Below are 19,046 nucleotides of genomic sequence, written 5' to 3' on the forward strand. Positions count from 1 at the left end.
AGACACAAGGAAAAGAAAAGAAAAATCACACATTGGACTTCGAGCTACCAAATATCAGTGAGGCTCAACCTGGTCACGTGGTGAGTCTGCCCCGCCTGCTGTTACAAGACCACACCTCCCATCTCGCTAGCCCCGTCACGCAGCGAGCCGATTGGCTGTCCTTTTTACCTGGCCCTGCCTACTCCTCTGCAATCCCCGCCCACTACCCAAGTAGCCCCGCCCACTACATAGGTAGTGGGCGTTTGACCTCAGTACATGAGACCGGACAGTGCTGTGTGCCCATTATACACTGGTGGGTGGACAGGGCGCTACGGAGGACCCACGTGACCACGGGGGGAGAGAGAGACACGCAAACTCCAAATATACAGCGGCAGGCGTCAGGGTCGGGATCGAACCGACGACCTCCTGTATTCCAGGCGAGGTAGTTAACATCTCCTAGTCATCGTGATGATGATGAGAGAGAGTGACACGCAAATTCCAAATATACAGCAGCAGGCGTCAGGGTCGGGATCGAACCCACGACCTCCTGCGTACCAGGCGAGGTAGTTAACATTTCGCCACCACGGAGCAATGCCATTGCAGCGGGCTCAGTGTTTGAATGGGGCCATGGGAATGTCTCCCAGCCACTCGGCCACCTCTGACTTCCCATAATAACGACCGCTATTATGTTAAAAGGTCAAGTTCTTCACAGCACCAGGCCCCTTATGATCTATTGCCTTGCCAAAATGAGTTATACATACAGCAACAGTAATATATATACACACACCGTATGGATTTATGTATGTGTACCGAGTATTTAACATCATAAGATAAACATTCCCCCTTATAACGTTGAACAGACCGTTGGGGCAAGTGCTGTTAGCGAGCACCTCCGAAGGCCGGAATGGCAGCAACCACGCCCGGCCGCCTTTGTCTCCCCGGCGACTATTTTTGAGGCCGAGTCGACCTAGGGGAGGCTCAGGAGCGAAGTGAACATCGCCACTGGGGAAAACAAAGGTGGTCGGGGCATGCTACTTGCCACCCACCAACTTGGGGCGTGCGGTGCAGGCCTTCGTAGAGAGGTTCTACTCAATTTAAAGCTTTCGTGACTGCAGGGATTCATCTTCTTGGTTCTTTCGGTAAAGTCACGTAGAAGGGAAATTATTAAATAATAAAATCAAAACATAATAAAATACAATTCTCACGACGTTTCGGCCACAACGCAAGCAGCCGTCCTCAGGTGAAGAACAGGTCTGTCGGGGAGACAGCGTCTTCCACACTGTTCTTCACCTGAGGACTGCTGCTTGCGTTGTGGCCGAAACGTCGTGAGAATTATTTTATTATGTTTTATTTTTATTTTTTTATTATTTCCCTTCTACGTGGTGACTTTACCGATAGAACCAAGAAGAGGTTCTACTCACTCACGGCACCTTGCACCCACAGTCAGTTGAGGCTATAACAAGGGGGGGCACCTTTGTCTTTGTCTTTGCGAGAGAGCGCAGTGTCAGTGGTGTGCCCGCTGAGCAGAGGTCGCAAACGGGTTTTGATTCCTTACCCTTACCCGTACCCGGCCGCACCAAGGTCGCAAACGGGTACCCGTACCCGGCCGTACCCGTACCGTACCCGGCCGGGTACGGGTAGGGTACGGGTATCGGATACCTGATTGCGACCTCTGGGATGAAGCCATGTTGCAGGCGCGGGTGGGTTGATTCTAGGAACTTGAATTGTGAGAAGAGACAAGACGTTGGGAAATGAGTGACAAACGGTGACTCACCAGTGACTCACGGCCTACCCATACCCGGACCCGGCCGCACCAGGGTCGCAAACGGGTACCCGTACCCGGCCGGGTACGGGTAGCCGGGTATCGGGTAGGGTACGGGTATCGGGTACCCGGTTGCGACCTCTGCCCGCTGGGTGCCAGCCGTGCCACGGCAAGTACGATGGAGTTCTGGCACATCGGTGTCGGGGGGGTGCGACGAGGCCGTCACGGGTCTTGGCGTCGAGTAAAAACACGTGTATACCCCACCACGTGGTTGGTTACGTATGCACGTGCGAAAGGAATTCAACGTACACACTGCACATAGACTCAACACTGCACATAGACCCAACACTACCCATAGACTCAACACTGCCCATAGACTCAACACTGCCCATAGACTAAACGCTGCACATAGACTCAACACTGCCCATAGACTCAACACTGCCCATAGACTCAACACTACCCATAGACTCAACACTGCACATAGTCTCAACACTGCCCATAGACTAAACACTACCCATAGACTCAACACTACCCATAGACTCAAAACTGCCCATAGACTCAACACTGCACATAGACTCAACACTGCCCATAGACTCAACACTGCCCATAGACTCAACACTACCCATAGACTCAACACTGCCCATAGACTCAACACTACCCATAGACTCAACACTACCCATAAACTCAACACTGCCCATAGACTCAACACTACCCATAGACTCAACACTGCACATAGACTCAACACTACACATAGACTCAACACTACCCATAGACTCAACACTACCCATAGACTCAACACTGCCCATAGACTCAATACTGCCCATAGACTCAACACTGCCCATAGACTCAACACTACCCATAGACTCAACACTGCACATAGACTCAACACTGCACCATAGTCTCAACACTGCCCATAGACTCAACACTGCCCATATACTCAACACTGCCCATAGACTCAACACTGCCCATAGACTCAACACTGCCCATAGACTCAACACTACCCATAGACTCAACACTGCCCATAGACTCAACACTGCACATAGACTCAACACTGCCCATAGACTCAACGCAGCACATAGACTCAACACTGCCCATAGACTCAACACTACCCATAGACTCAACACTGCACATAGTCTCAACACTGCCCATAGACTCAACACTACCCATAGACTCAACACTACCCATAGACTCAAAACTGCCCATAGACTCAACACTGCACATAGACTCAACACTGCCCATAGACTCAACACTGCCCATAGACTCAACACTACCCATAGACTCAACACTGCCCATAGACTCAACACTACCCATAGACTCAACACTGCACATAGACTCAACACTACCCATATACTCAACACTACCCATAGACTCAACACTGCCCATAGACTCAACACTACCCATAGACTCAACACTGCCCATAGACTCAACACTACCCATAGACTCAACACTACCCATAGACTCAATACTGCCCATAGACTCAACACTACCCATAGACTCAACACTACCCATAGACTCAACACCATAGACTCAACACTACCCATAGACTCAACACTACCCATAGACTCAACACTACCCATAGACTCAACACTACCCATAGACTCAACACTACCCATAGACTCAACACTGCCCATAGACTCAACACTACCCATAGACTCAACACTGCACATAGACTCAACACTACCCATAGACTCAACACTGCACATAGACTCAACACTACCCATAGACTCAACACTGCCCATAGACTCAACACTACCCATAGACTCAACACTGCCCATAGACTCAACACTACCCATAGACTCAACACTACCCATAGACTCAACACTACCCATATACTTCAACACTGCCCATAGACTCAACACTACCCATAGACTCAACACTGCCCATAGACTCAACACTACCCATAGACTCAACACTGCACATAGACTCAACACTACCCATAGACTCAACACTGCACATAGACTCAACACTACCCATAGACTCAACACTGCACCATAGACTTAACACTACCCATAGACTAACACTGCCCATAGACTCAACACTGCACATAGACTCAACACTGCACATAGACCCAACACTACCCATAGACTCAACACTGCCCATAGACTCAACACTGCCCATAGACTCAACACTGCCCATAGACTCAACACTGCCCATAGACTCAACACTAACCCATAGACTCAACACTGCCCATAGACTCAACACTGCCCATAGACTCAACACTACCCATAGACTCAACACTGCACATAGACCCAACACTACCCATAGACTCAACACTGCCCATAGACTCAACACTACCCATAGACTCAACACTGCACATAGACCCAACACTACCCATAGACTCAACACTGCCCATAGACTCAACACTGCCCATAGACTCAACACTACCCATAGACCATCTTTCTTGTCAATGTCCCCGTATCCTCTGAAGCGCGTGACAGTTCAGACAATAGACACCAATTAAACAGTATTAGTATTATCTCGGTGCATTAGCTCTGGGTGCGTTTCATTATGAACAAAACATTTTCCAAAAGCACTCCGGTCAGCCTCTCATTTGCTATTGAAACTGCAATCGGTCAATAGTTCAACTGCCCGGGTTGATGTGGTGCCAGCAGTTTCCATGTGTGCTTCAGATTGTTTAGACCAATATTCGCCCGAGTTGTGCTCAGTAACCAAAGAGCTATTTGAAACGATCCGCAGCTGGCACCACATCGACCCATGGTTGCCCGCCAGTCTGGGAATTTGGCATCTGTGTTCCGGTGGTGGGAATCGATCTGTACCGAGATCTGGAACCGATGTTGATGCGCTGAACCATATGTCCGTGTACAATACCCCTTGAGCTATTGCCGAAAGCTTGGAGAGAACTGAATGGATTTTAAATAGACTCACAAACAACAAACACCTTGTTGTGAAAGACCCAATGCAGAAAGTTCCCTGGGTTTGATCATCCGCGAAGCTCATGGTCCACTCTAAATCGCATCGACTGCACAAACCATGGCAGCAGATGCGGATACCCGAACCCACAAATGGAAAATTAAAAAAACCTCCAGTCGTAGTGTGCGACTGTGGTCATCCAGAATAGATAGTACAACTTATAACAACAACGCAATGCCCCATCCACAAATATGAAGGAGACATCACAGCAATACACAACTCCGCTGGCTCCTGACACGGTTGTCTGGCTTGACCACCTGCATGTGAAATTGTAGTCGTCTACATCAGCAGCCGTACGGAAGAAGGAGAGCCAGATCTGACTGACAAATCAAGTATTCTCTCCGTCATTCACGACCTTGCAATCCACGATTTTGGCTATCCGCGAATCGCATCTGGAACTCTACACGGCTGCATCGAGGTAGAGAGACGGAAAGTGATGAAAGATAAATCGATGAGCGTTTAAAGTGATTAGAGAGAACTTCTGGAAGATTTAGAAGCATCTGCTGACGTTGCGTGTACAACATCAGTAGGCATCTGGAACTCTGCGCGAGAGAGAGTGAGAAAGAAAGTGATGAGAGTTAAGTGATGAATGATTGAGTGAAAAGAGATTAAGGGATGAGAGATGAAGTGATGTAAAATTAAGTGATGAGAGAGATCTACTTGAGGTTTTAGAAGCATCCGCAGACTGTGCATACAACATCTGTAGGCCAATATCATTACTCGCAAAATGTGCCATTCACTAGCTTTCAGAATGTTCGCCTCGCGAATAACGAGGGAACACGGTACCCCATCGACACCCCCAACACACGGGGGTTGGAGAGGAGGGGGGTATAGTGGACAGAATACGGTAATTAATTCATGTTAAACAAGGATAGTAATTGATAATTGTTTTTTTACCCTTCTATCTGGCAACAAAACTGACACCTGCAGTCACCTGCAGTCATAATGCAAACAAAAAACATAACTCTGATAATGTATGCACTGTCCTTGAAGTTGATTGGTCCACACCCGAGACAGCTTTCCTTGCATTACGACCGCAGGTATTGTGGTCTTTGCAAACATGACTCCTTGTAAAAAAGGTGTCAGTTTTGTTGCCAGATAGAAGGGTAAAAAAACAATTATCTTATTTTTTACTGGCAAATGAGGTTCCAATGGTGAAGGATAGTAGTTACTGATTTAAAGTGAAAAAAGTTCAACCTTGCGATGGGAATTTTTTTTAAAAATCCCCGAATGTTTCAAAACGTGCCCCTTTCTCGTGAATGGGCTTTGGCAAAAACAACTCAGACAACATTTTTGTAGATACTTCGTTGCCTCCGTCTATTCAGTTTGTTCTGCATTCAATCACTCACTGGATACACAACAATCACGAGCGTCATTGGTCAGAACACAGGTGCTAACGAGACGCTGAGCCTCACTCACTAACCTGTCTCTCCACATGCGAAATAAAAGTACCTTTTCTTTCTTGATTTTAAGCTTTCGCGACTGCACGAATCCATACTCTTTGGTTCTTTCGGTAAAGTCACGTGGGTAGAAATAAAATAAAAACAAATCACGACGTTTCGATCGCAACACAAGCGATCTTCCTCGGGTGTGACAACAACAGCAAATGTTTTCTTGCCGTGGTTGTCACACGTGATGAAAATGTGTATCGCAGGTATAACACCAATGAAGCGTACATCCTGAAAATTCTCAGCAGCACTTGATTTGCCATCCCCTGGAGGACCAGATTGCATGACAGATGTAAGTTGCTGTTGTTGCTGTTGTTGTTGCCGTGTAGAGGGAGTCAGGAAATCATTACAGTAATTTGGACCGGAAAAGCGTGGCTTCGGGGTGGAGTGGTGGGGCAGTGGTTAGCGCCACCCGAGTTTGAGCTCCCAGCCACGGCCAACATCAGTGGCGAGCGAAGTGCGTATCGGGTCCCTGGCACCACACTGGCCAACGCGGTGAGGTATGGTCAAAGCAACGCTCATTACCGGCACAGCAAGGGTCAGAGCCATTCAACCAGCAGTGCATTTCCAAAGGGTTGTAAATGACCATCGTTATTATGAACGCAATTTGTAAGTTGCGGGGGGAGGAGTGGTGGCGCAGTGGTTAGAGCCACCGAGGGTAACGGTTCAACTGCAAACCTGGGCTCGATATCCGTGCCACGGCTGACATGAACGGCGAGTGATAGGCCCTGGCCACTCCCTCAAGATCACCGACACACACTGACGGTCAAACAACGCCACAACTTTTCGATTTAAAGCTTTCGTGACTGCAGGGATTCATCTTCTTGGTTCTTTCGGTAAAGTCACGTAGAAGGGAAGTAATAAAATAATACAAATAAAACATAATAAAATGAAATAATTCTCACGACGTTTCGGCTACAACGCAAGCAGCCGTCTTCAGGTGAAGAATGAGACACTGCCAAGCTAGGAGCTTATATATAAGCTGGGTAGGAGGTGGAAGAGGAGCGCCTTAACAAAAGAATGTGCATATCAAGATGAATTTAGCATATTCATGCATTTCCCATGAATATGCTAAATTCCTCTTGATATGCACATTCTTTTGTTAAGGCGCTCCTCTTCCACCTCCTACCCAGCTTATATATAAACGCCACAACTACCGACACAGCACGGCGATGATTTCTCGTCCAGCAGTAGATTGACATAGAGCTGCAGGTCACATCTCGAATTGAAGCTTTCGTGACCGCAGGAATCCATACTCTTTGGTTCTTTCGGTAAAGTCACGTGGGGTAGAAATGAAACAAACTAAATCGATACACTCGGTTCCGCCTGGTGACGGTCGCTTGTGTTTGCGATCGAAACGTCGTGATTTATTTTATGCTATTTCTACTCACGTGACTTTGCCGAAAGAACCAAAAAGTATAGCTGTAGGTGAATGTATAAACACATTCCTGCAGAGGGAGCTGGTAGGAACGTTGGGTTGCTCGGTCAATGGCCAGGGTCAACGGCGGCGTGGTGTATTCCGCAAAATATATGAGTAGGTTAAACGTTGAGTTTCATAAGGGCACCACGGGGTGACCAGCCCCTCCCCACACAGCCCCACCCCTCCCACCCCCCACCCAGCCCCACCCAGCCCCACCCTCCCCACCCAGCCCCACCCTCCCCTCCTCACCCTGCCCCTCCCCACCCAGCCCCTCCCCACCCTCCCCTCTCCACCCAGCCCCACCCCTCCCATTTTTGGATGCACGACGTACGGACGGACACAATAATCCCCTGTGGGCTGGTGTAACCAGGAGGTTCCTACCAGTATTATTGTTAATGGACTTATACACGTTTTACAGCACTTGTTTTTATCTTACTTGGAAGGCCTAGGTTCATGTCCACGGCAATGGGGCTGGTCCATTGCTCTGATAAGGAGTTGTTAGTGCGGCGGGGTAAGGCAGGGTGCTCGACAAACTCGATGATATTGATCGCGAAAGCCTACGTGTTAAACACTTGATGATTTGGTACAGCAGATTAACTCAACAATTTTTTTTATTTGATCAGGTAAGGCCCACTGAGCGACATAGTTCTTTTTCAGAAGCGACCTGGCCACAAACGACAGCTCACCGAAGTGGCTTGTCATCGTCACGTGGAAATTTACAGCCTCAGACAAATACTCTAAACGCGTGGCGTCGATTCTGTTTGATGGAAACCCCGGAGAGGACCCGGAGAAAAATCCACGCGACCACGGGTAGAGAGAGAAAGAGACACGCAAACTCCAAATATACAGCAGCAGGCGTCAGGGTCGGGATCGAACCCACGTCCTCCTGCATACTAGGCGAGGTAGTTAACATCTCCTAGCCACCGTGATGATGATGAGAGAGAGACACGCAAACTCCAAATATACAGCAGCAGGCGTCAGGGTCGGGATCGAACCCACGTCCTCCTGTGTATCAGGCGAGGTAGTTAACATCTCCTAGCCACCATGATGATGATGAGAGAGAGAGAGACAAACACAAACTCCAAATATACAGCAGCAGGCGTCAGGGTCGGGATCGAACCCACGTCCTCCTGCAGACCAGGCGAGGTAGTTAACATCTCCTCGCCACCGTGATGATGATGAGAGAGAGAGAGAGACACACACAAACTCCAAATATACAGCAGCAGGCGTCAGGGTCGGGATCGAACCCACGTCCTCCTGTGTACCAGGCGAGGTAGTTAACATCTCCTAGCCACCGTGGCGCCCAACAATATTTACCCTTCTGGACCACACATCCGCCTCAACATATTTCCCATTAATGACTTATGACTTAGACTACAAAAATACTTTTTTTTTTAAATTCCCCCCATGAATACACAACGCACTTAGCATGTCCTCCACATTCAAATGAATTAAAATTAAATATGTTTGGAGAAAAAAAATCCGCGAAGAAATGTAGTCTGAATTGAATTCCTGGACTGAAATAATAATAGTCATAGTTTTCATTAAACTAATTATTATTGCCCTCAGCTCTTTGTCAATCCACCGCAGGATCAAGGCTTTGCCACGATGTGCGCGCACGAGGGTTGTTTCGACCATACTTCCCCACGCTGGTTAGCGATGGAGTGTGGTCGGCTCAGAACCGATTCGATGTGTTCGCCGTGACCTGGAATCCAATTCAGTTTGCGAGGCTCGGAGCACGGCTCACCCATGACTGCACCACCACCCCCCATAAAATATATTGTCTGAAAAAGAACAATATTAAAAACAATGCACAGGCTCTCATCAATCCGCTGCTGTATTAAGCCCTCACCCCTGACGCGGTGCCCGTCAGCGAAAGATTGGTTCGACCATTCTTCAGGGCTCTCGTTAGCGCGCGTCGGATCGATCGCTCGCAACCGACGGTCAAACGAAGCCCGGCCTAGGAATCGAACCTCGGCTCCGCTGGGCTCATAAACGCAGCGGCACAACCAAGACACAAATCTTTTTTTGTATCGACAGAGAATGTCGATTGCTTCCACCACCACCACCACCACCCCCCACCATCGTTCGCGAAGCAAGTGCCCGATTTAGGGAAACAGAAATAATTTTTTTTTTTGCTGGGCCGTTCGACACCATAAACAGCGGGAAATGGCCTCAGGGCAACACGCGGGGCCCGTCATATGAACAGCCCATTAAACCTGCGGCTGGACGGATGGATGGCGATGCCACTAAATCATTTGCCGGTGACTGATTTAGTGCGCGGGGCCACCCAAGTCAAGCCACCCGGGCGTCGCGCGCGCACAGACAGAAGAAGCGATAAAAATGTTGGGTGGTGGACGGGGGAGGGTGGTGGTGGCGAGGAGGCGAAGGGGGAGGAGGAGGAAGGAGGGGGGGGGGCTACGGAAATGTCGCGCCGTATTTCACTGCACTCCCAACGAGCCGGCCGACGACAATTTCCACGTGCCCAAAATTCGCAGCGGCAGTCTCCCCATGCCCGCTTTCTTTTTGGGCGAAGATTTCGCCGCGTTGCCGCCGTCGGGCGCAAGACGAGTTTGACAAGAGTAGAGAGAAGAGAGAGGACAGGGAAAGTGAAGTTGATGGAACAAACAAACACAAAATCACGGCACCGAAAGTTCACGATTGTTGATTTCACACCCGGCTGTTGAATCGAACAAGAGGCAGCCTTCCGTCAAATCAAGTTTCGGTTACTGCTCTGTGTCGTTAAAAGAAGAGGAAATTGTTTCAATGCTTCTATCGAAACAAGTATGCCTTTATACTGGTAGGCACCTCCTGGTTACACCAGCCCACAGGGGATTATTGTGTCCGTCGTGCAGGGAGGGGCTGGGTGGGGAGGGTGGGGAGGGGCTGGGTGGGGAGGGGCTGGGTGGGGAGGGCTGGGCTGGGTGGGAGTGTGGGGAAGGGCTGGGTGGGGTGGGTGGGGATGGGCTGGGTGGGGAGGGTGGGGAGGGGCCGGGTAGGGAGGGGCTGGGTGGGGAGGCTGGGTGGGGGTAGGAGGGTGGGGCTGGGTGGGGAGGGGCTGGTCACCCCGTGGTGCCCTTATAAAACTCAACGTTCAACCTACTCACGCCGGCTTGCGCTCACCCTCACAGTCGGGCATATTTGCGGAATACACCACGCCGCCGTTGACCCTGGCCATTGACCGAGCAACCCAACGTTCCTACCAGCTCCCTCCGCAGGACAATGTGTTCATGTTTACTTTCACCCAACCAAATTCGCATGGTACAACTGACGCCGCACACGACCCAGTTCGCCCTAAACGCGATCGTCGTAATTCCGCGAGGCTAAGCAGCCTTGGAGCCTGGTGGCTCATTGGATGAGTGACCACCAGGAGCAGCCAGGAGCGTGCGAGGCGTGGGGCTTGCGAGGTGCCACGAGGAAGGGGGCAGCGCCGACGCGTTGTGTCCGCTCGCTCGCGTTCGCTTTTCTTTCGGCAACTCCGCTCACTTGAAGCCAATATTGGCAAATATCCCCATTGTGGGACCTTCCCGACAAAGAGTTGAGAGGAACGGAAGGAGGTTAAAGGGGGTGGGGACTCGTTCACGTACAGGGGCAGAGGTGAGTCTACTGTGCAGAGGTGAGTCTATGGTGCAGTGTTGAGTCTGTAGGCAGTGTTGAGTCTATGGTGCAGTGTTGAGTCTATGGTGCAGTGTTGAGTCTGTAGGCAGTGTTGAGTCTATGGGCAGTGTTGAGTCTATGGGTAGTGTTGAGTCTATGGGTAGTGTTGAGTCTATGGGCAGTGTTGAGTCTATGGTGCAGTGTTGAGTTTATGGTGCAGTGTTGAGTCTATGGGCAGTGTTGAGTCTATGGGCAGTGGTGAGTCTATGGTGCAGTGTTGAGTCTATGGGCAGTGTTGAGTCTATGGTGCAGTGTTGAGTCTGTAGGCAGTGTTGAGTCTATGGGCAGTGTTGAGTCTATGGGCAGTGTTGATTCTATGGGCAGTGTTGAGTCTATGGTGCAGTGTTGAGTCCATGGGCAGTGCTGAGTCTATGGTGCAGTGTTGAGTCTATGGTGCAGTGCTGAGTCTATGGTGCAGTGTTGAGTCTATGGTGCGTTGTTGAGTTTATGGGCAGTGTTAGTCTATGGGCAGTGTTGAGTCTATGGTGCAGTGTTGAGTCTATAGTGCAGTGTTGAGTCTATGGTGTAGTGTTGAGTCTATGGTGCAGTGCTGCTCAAAAATCCAACACGGGATTGGGCACAGGGAGAAGGGGGCTGGGGGGGAACAGACAGGCGTTGCTCGCTAATATTGTTGTGGGAAGCCAATAGGCGGATGGGGCAACATCGGCGAACAGAGAACGTGGATCTGCCCCAGAGGTCGCTAACGGGGTTTGATTCCTTACCCGTACCCGTACCCGGCCGCACCAGGGTCGCAAACGGGTACCCGTACCCGGCCGGGTACGGGTACGGGTTACCCATACCCTACCCGATACCCGGCCGGGTATGGGTATGGTACGGGTATCGGGTACCCGATTGCAACCTCTGGGATGAAGCCATGTTGCAGGCACGGGTGGGTTGATTTTAGGAACTTGAATTGTGAGAAGAGACAAGACGTTGGGAAATGAGTGACAAACGGTTACTCACCAGTGACTCACGGCCTACCCGTTACCCGTACCCGGCCGCACCAGGGTCACAAACGGGTACCCGTACCTGGCCTGGTACGGGTAGCCGGGTATCGGGTAGGGTACGGGTATCGGGTACCCGATTGCGACCTCTGATCTGCCCGTGCGAAGAACAACGCCTTTGGGCCGTTGCTGTTCTTCCGCACGCAAACTCGAATCGGCCCACGTCTGCGTGCCATGCAACAAAAAAAAAACACTAAATGCAAAAACCCTCTCGGAGGTGACCTTGACCCAAATTACACCGCTCTAATTACAACGCGCGTTTATTTTTTTTGAAGTCACAAAGGAGATGTTTTTATTCGCGTGCAGACAGCCCATTTGGCTGTCCGAGGTGGAGCAACGAACACGAAACATAAAGGTCCTCCGCGGAGCCTTAAAATACGAGTGTTTGTTAGCGAGTAGCACCGAATGGAAGGCCGGGTACGGCACACGAGGGCGTGGGTGGCCTAGCACCACGCCCGGACCCCCTTTGTCTTCCCAGTGTCTACGTTTACACACCGCGTGAGTCGACCTAGGGGAGGCCCGGCACCCGGTTCAGACGATCGTCACTGGGTGTTGGTGGCCGTGAGCGGGAATCGAACTCGGGGTACGCTGGGTTCGTAGCACAGCGTAGCGCTAACCGCTGCACCACCGCTCCCCACAAAGATAATCCATCACCGCTACCACCACCACCACCACCACCCCCACCACTACCATCTCCATCACCGCCACCACCGCCACCTCCGCCACCGCCATCACCACTACCATCTCCATCACCGCTACCACCACCACCACCACCACCACCACCGCCACCTCTGCCACCAGGACGACTTTGGCCACGACCTCGCGGCAATCCCAGCAATCACGGACGCTGCACAGGACGTGCCGAGGGGCCCACCCCGTAGAAGCGACGACGCATGAACGCCGTCTCTCTCCGCTCGAGGTTTGGTAACGGATGAGGAGCCGTAGCGCGCTCCAAGTGAGGAGGCGGCAGAAGGCAGCAGTCAGTGGCTCTGGATGAAGAGGAAAGACCCCAGCTGGGCCCCAAAGTGAGAGGGCCAGGAGGTATGCAGTCAACAATGCTTGACTCAGGGAGGAGGACGCCCCTGCCATGCATAGTCCCATGGGATGTTGGCTACCAACAACAAGGCAACTCCTATGACTAATTGGGAATGGGACGCAAGCGTAGGATTGATCACCCTGTCGCTGGCCGCCTTTGGGGAGGGTGTATAGTATGAAAGGCCGAAACACCCTAGGAACCAAAGGTTCACTACTGACGATGCGCTCCCAAAATTTCACCAGGCTCACTGTTCATGAACTCTTGGAAGTGCTTGCATAAAGGATAGTAACATCTCATCCTGTGTTTTTTGGAATCAAGTGAGGAGTGCCGCGCGGAGTGAAAGTCAATCTCGGAAGGAAACGCGCCCGGCCATCTGCACGCTCGCCCGCCCGCTCGCCCGCCAGCGGTTGTTTGATAGCTGCGGGCGGCGCGGTAATTCCGTGATGGATCTTCCTGGGGGAGGCATTTACCCGCTCGGCTCTGTGGATGGCCATTACGCGGATAATTGAAGCAGTTAAATCAGTTCAAACGGGGCAGTCCGCGGACCAGATTTAACCTTTTTACGGCAGGAAATTGAATGCGTCGCACTCGTCCCCACTAAAACTACGCCGTGATTTTGTTTTATTCATTCACACCCCCCCACCATCACCGCCCCCCTGCCCCCCCCCAACCAATGTTCTCATGATCGTGCGTTCGTCGTCGTAGCTTTGCTCGAGTCAGCGGCGTTCGTTGGGACCTCTCACGAAGGCTGTTGCCATCCCTTCGGTCGCGTGAAGGGCGCGGCACACACGCGCGGAAGTGGATAAGGCAGAGCTACATCCGAGGTTCTTCTCCCCTGGCAAACCGGCCTCCCTGCCACGCGAGAGCAATAATGTTCATCGCGCGACAGTAGCGCCAATATTTATAACTCTCGGAGATGGAAATTAGCACTCAAACTTATAATTTTTCATTCTGACAGCCAGAATTATACCAAAGTAAGTGCAGAATCAAATCTGAAGCGATGGTATTTTTTTCCGCAGGCGTTGGGGTAGGGGGCGGGGGGGGTGGTTGGAGTGGGGGGGAGCAGCCAGGCTCACACCATTAACTCACAACTACTTGAGAATAGAGTGTTAATCGCAGGTGGCTTAAACGCGGCTTTGTTACACTGGAACCTATGTCAACGTAAGCTCAGCGCTGTGCCCTCCGATCCACCGAGGCCTCCTCCGACGCCGTTCAGTTCGTCCGCAAAAGAAACAAGTTTTCACTATAAATCCTTTATATGCGTGGCGGCTAGAGTCCTTTCGTCCTCTGGCTTGAGATGGCTGCCACCTATGGGTCAGATGATTGCATTGCACCATTAAGCAATTGGTAATTAAATCTAATATTTTTGTCCTAAAGAGTGTAACATTTTGGGACATTTTTTTCACGAACATTAATTGTCACGCACAACGAGTCTGTGTGGAAAATGTCAGCTCGATTGGATCACGGTAAGTGGGTTAAAAAACGACCGAAAGATTTGCACGGTCCTAAGCAAGAAAGCAAGCGAACTTAATATAAAGGATTAAAAAAATGGGGGCCTAGAATCTACCTCCTCCCCCCCATCTCTGATCGACATTTTGGAAGCCAAGCAGGGTTTGGTTAGTAATTGGATGGGTGATAGCCAGGGCCTTGCCAGGTGTTGTAGGGCGTGGTGAGTGAGGTGAGCCAGGAGTTGGCAGTGCCGAATTAATCTGGTTTCCTTCCAGTAAACCAAATGGCTCATTTATGGAATTGGCCAAACGTCGGCAAAATGTAGCAATGTGGCACGAAAATAAATACACGTCTCGAGACTCAATGGGGGGCTTTCTGGGTAAATAATTGCCGTTCATAATCCATGTTATCTTTCTGCCCCTTAAATTTCGATTTAAAGCTTTCGTGACTGCGGGGATTCATCTTCTTGGTTCTTTCGGTAAAGTCACGTAGAAGGGAAATAATAAAATAATAAAAATAAAACATAATAAAATAAAATTCTCACGACGTTTCGGCCGCAACGCAAGCAGCCGTCCTCAGGTGAAGAAGAACAGGTCTGTCGGAAAGACAGCGTCTGAAACGTCGTGAGAATTATTTTATTATGTTTTATTATTATTATTTTATCATTTCCCTTCTACATGACTTTACCGAAAGAACCAAGAAGAAGACCTTTGTAGTTCATTGGATTCCTCCAGCACAAACAGATATTCCAATTCGAAGATAAAACCCGGGCTTGCATCGTAGCCAGGTTCATAGTATCACCATCCATTCTAGTAATTATTATTTTAATATCACTACTATCGCCGTCGCAATCACACATCATCATCATCATCGTGATAATTGCGTTCATTATTTAGTTCCCATTTTGCTAATTTAACATTTCACTTCGGCTCCGCGGGGCGCGTAGCGGCGGTGGCCTCTTTGGGCCGCTCGGCAAGCGGAACGCGTTTTGCTCTCGGGCCCGCAGCAATTACAGCAGCGTACGGTGCCGAGTGAAAGAAGCGTGTGGCGGGGGTGGTGGGGTGGTGGTGGTGGTGGAGGACAGGGGGCGGTGGGGAGAGCGCGCGAAGCAAATTAGAACACCGAGACCGCGTTTGACGAGGATATCTTGGCGCAAAAAAAAAAAAAACATTAAATGTGTCTCCCGTGTCGGAGCTGGCTGAGTTGAAGAGTAAATCTGTCTCCGGCGCGAGCGATTCATTACGGACAGAAGCGGCGTTGGCGGCAGCATCCCGCGCGGAGCCGCAGTCATCCATCAGAGCGCAAGCGCGAGCGAGCGGGGAATGAAGATCGTTGTGTCCAGCGGCTGCCAGAGACGCGACAGGTTTATTTTTTTATTTTTTTCTTTCCCCACCGTCAAAGTTTCGGGCGTAATTGATAAAGGTTTCCAAGATGTGGGGGTGGCAGTTGGTGAAATTTTTTTTGGTTCAGATTTAGAAAAAAAAAATATTATTTACATTTTACGTTTTGCACGGTCATTAATTCTAGATAAAAGTGGAACGGAAAAAAACTGAAGAGTGAGGAAGACGGAGTGAGCGCGTGCCTTGGAATTGTGAGGATGATGGGGACGAATTAGGAGGAACCGTGTGGATTTGTGGACATCTGTGGACTAACCAGAGGTCGCAACCGGGAACCCGATACTCGTACCCTACCCGATACCCGGCTACCCGTACCCGGCCGGGTACGGGTACGGGTACGGGTACCCGTTTGCGACCCTGGTGCGGCCGGGTACGGGTACGGGTAGGCCGTGAGTCACTGGTGAGTAGCCGTTTGTCACTCATTTCGGGTAGGGTACGGATACGGGTAAGGAATCAAAACCCGTTTGCGACCTCTGGGGCTAACCGGGAGCACTCGTGCCTCGTAGCAAAAACGAGCCCGGGTTCGATTCCCCAACTCGGGATCTTTCCTGTGCGGTGTTTGTACGGTTTCTCACCCCCCCTTTCCCTGGTCCCCGTTCTGTTCTGCATGGGTTCGCCACGGGTTCTGTGATTACCTCCCATAGGCGAACAAACAGCACGCAATATTTAAGACCGAAACCGGAGGATTTCTCCACGACTCTGGGTGTCGCCTGATTATGCTGTTTGTAATTACTGGCGAAACGTCGTGTTCGAATTGTAAATGTTGTGGGTTCACTCTGCAACACACAACCGGTGTGTTGTATGAGCAACGAATTGGCACGTTTTGTTTACGGGACAAACCTTACTAATTGTCTGCGTCGGATGGTGACGGGTTTCACGACACATTTATATATTTACGCGATCTAACCCAAAAAAACTCTATTATGGATGATATTGGTCGCGAAAGCTTACTAGGTGTTAAACTCACCCCAAATTACTGGCAAATCATCGTAAGCAATTTGGATGTTCGCATATCAACATTCTCTCCTGACTGAGAAAGTGTTGCCAGGACTCTCCTGAAAATGAATGCCGCCGAGACTCAGAAGGGGCAATTTATGCGCGATGAAAAATGGTAATTTCTCGACTTAAAGCTTTCGTGACTGCAGGAATTCATATTCTTTGGGACTTTCGGTAAAGTCACGTAGATAGTTTTTGTTTTTCTTTGAACCTATCTACGTGAATTCTAGATTTGAAGCTTTCGTGACTGCAAGGATTCATATTTTTAGGTTTTTTCGGTAAAGTCACGTAGGTAAAAAAAATTTAATTAATAAAAGTAAAATTAAACAAAATAAAAAATCACGACGTTTCGGAGGCAACACAAGCCTCTGTCTTCAGGTGGAACCGTCACAGCCACGACAGCTGTATCAAGTAAATGAGAGATCACAAGAAATACCACCCCGTATATATAATGGATGAGGGGGGAAGGGCCAGGAACGGCACACTTTTTATTAATATGGTAAGGTGAGGCTTAAGACTAAGAATAGACTGCATAACAAAGGTATTTCTTGCTGATCTCTCATTTACTTGATACAGCTGTCGTGGCTGTGACGGGTCCACCTATCTACGTGACTTTACCGAAAGACCCAAAGAATAAGAATGGTCATTGTCCAAAACATCGCCGATTATAATATTTTTTTCTCTTAAGGCCACAAAGCATTATTAACGAACGTGTTAAGTTCTTTATGTTAAAGTTTGGTTTGTACCGGATCATCTTCACCGTATTTACGAGATATATTATTGCCCCCCCGCCGCCACCCCGAGATAGACAGGGGAAAACAGACGGACACATTGGCCTAAATGCAAAAAAAAACCTCATTTAACATTTACTTTGAAAGCAGGGTAAACATTTTTTTTTAATTGGTGTGGGTTAAATTCAGTGGAGCATGATCACGGAAAACTGGACTGGCCCCTTTAATCAAAACCCGTGCCAAGTGGGCTTAAGCCCAGATTCCCACAGCAGCCTCACCTGGGCCAAAGCAGTACCCACACGATACGCGTAGCTCACTTATCTTGGGCCACACGGCTCAAATGCTTCTGGCGGAGCCAATTGAAGCCCGTCCATTAGGGCAAGTTTAAGTTCATTGATTAGGTATAGCCCTGTGAGCCATTCGGCTCTTGAATCGGGTGCAACCGCAACAAACAAAAAACAAAAACATGAACAAAAAAAACATCTTAAAGTGACTATGTGACTGAGTGCAAACAGAAAATCCAAGTAAAGACAGCAAAATATTGCAGGAAAAAGCACCGTACACCAACGCTGTGTGCAAAAATCGCAGTCGGATGCAAGTCAAACAACCAACAACAACCACAAGACAACTTAGATTAAGGCCATCAGTCTCACTCTGTACTACAACAAACAAACATGGCTAATCTTCTTGGTTCTTTCGGTAAAGTCACGTAGAAGGGAAGTAATAAAATAATAAAAATAAAACATAATAAAATCATTCTCACGTTTATTTTTATTATTCTATTACTTCCCTTCTACGTGACTTCACCGAAAGAACCAAAAAGATGAATCCCTGCAGTCACGAAAGCTTTAAATCGAAACATGGCTAAACCAATACACTTTTCGAAATCACCAAAATAAAGCCATGAAAGCAATGAAACAGTGCTCATAGGAACTGTGACGGAATTTTCACAATAAATGGCATAAACAACATGTACTACCAAAAACCCTGCAGCCATAGCTGGCTGCATGAGTCACTCCACAACAAGCAGGAAAGGCTGGTACAGGATTGAGGGTTATACTGGTAGGAACGAAGTGAACCAGCCTACAATAGATTATATCGTCCGTCCGTCCGTCCGATGTCCGATTAGGTGTAGCAACATCGCCCCCCTACTGCAAACACTTGGCAGGACCCTACAAAAACCTTTAGACTCAGTGAGGTTTTCCTGGCTAAACAAGTGTAAAATTCCCTTATAAT

General features: G+C 49.4%; 1 protein-coding gene across 1 annotated transcript in view; it reads right to left on the reverse strand.

Annotated features, from left to right (window-relative positions):
* Positions 1-19,046, reverse strand: part of LOC133343849 (gamma-aminobutyric acid type B receptor subunit 1-like) — a 352,259-nt gene that overhangs the window by 197,730 nt on the left and 135,483 nt on the right. The window lies entirely within an intron of this gene.

This window comes from Lethenteron reissneri, chromosome 1, assembly GCF_015708825.2.
Source record: "Lethenteron reissneri isolate LAM-NWPU_2019-01 chromosome 1, ASM1570882v1, whole genome shotgun sequence".
NCBI lineage: Eukaryota > Metazoa > Chordata > Hyperoartia > Petromyzontiformes > Petromyzontidae > Lethenteron > Lethenteron reissneri.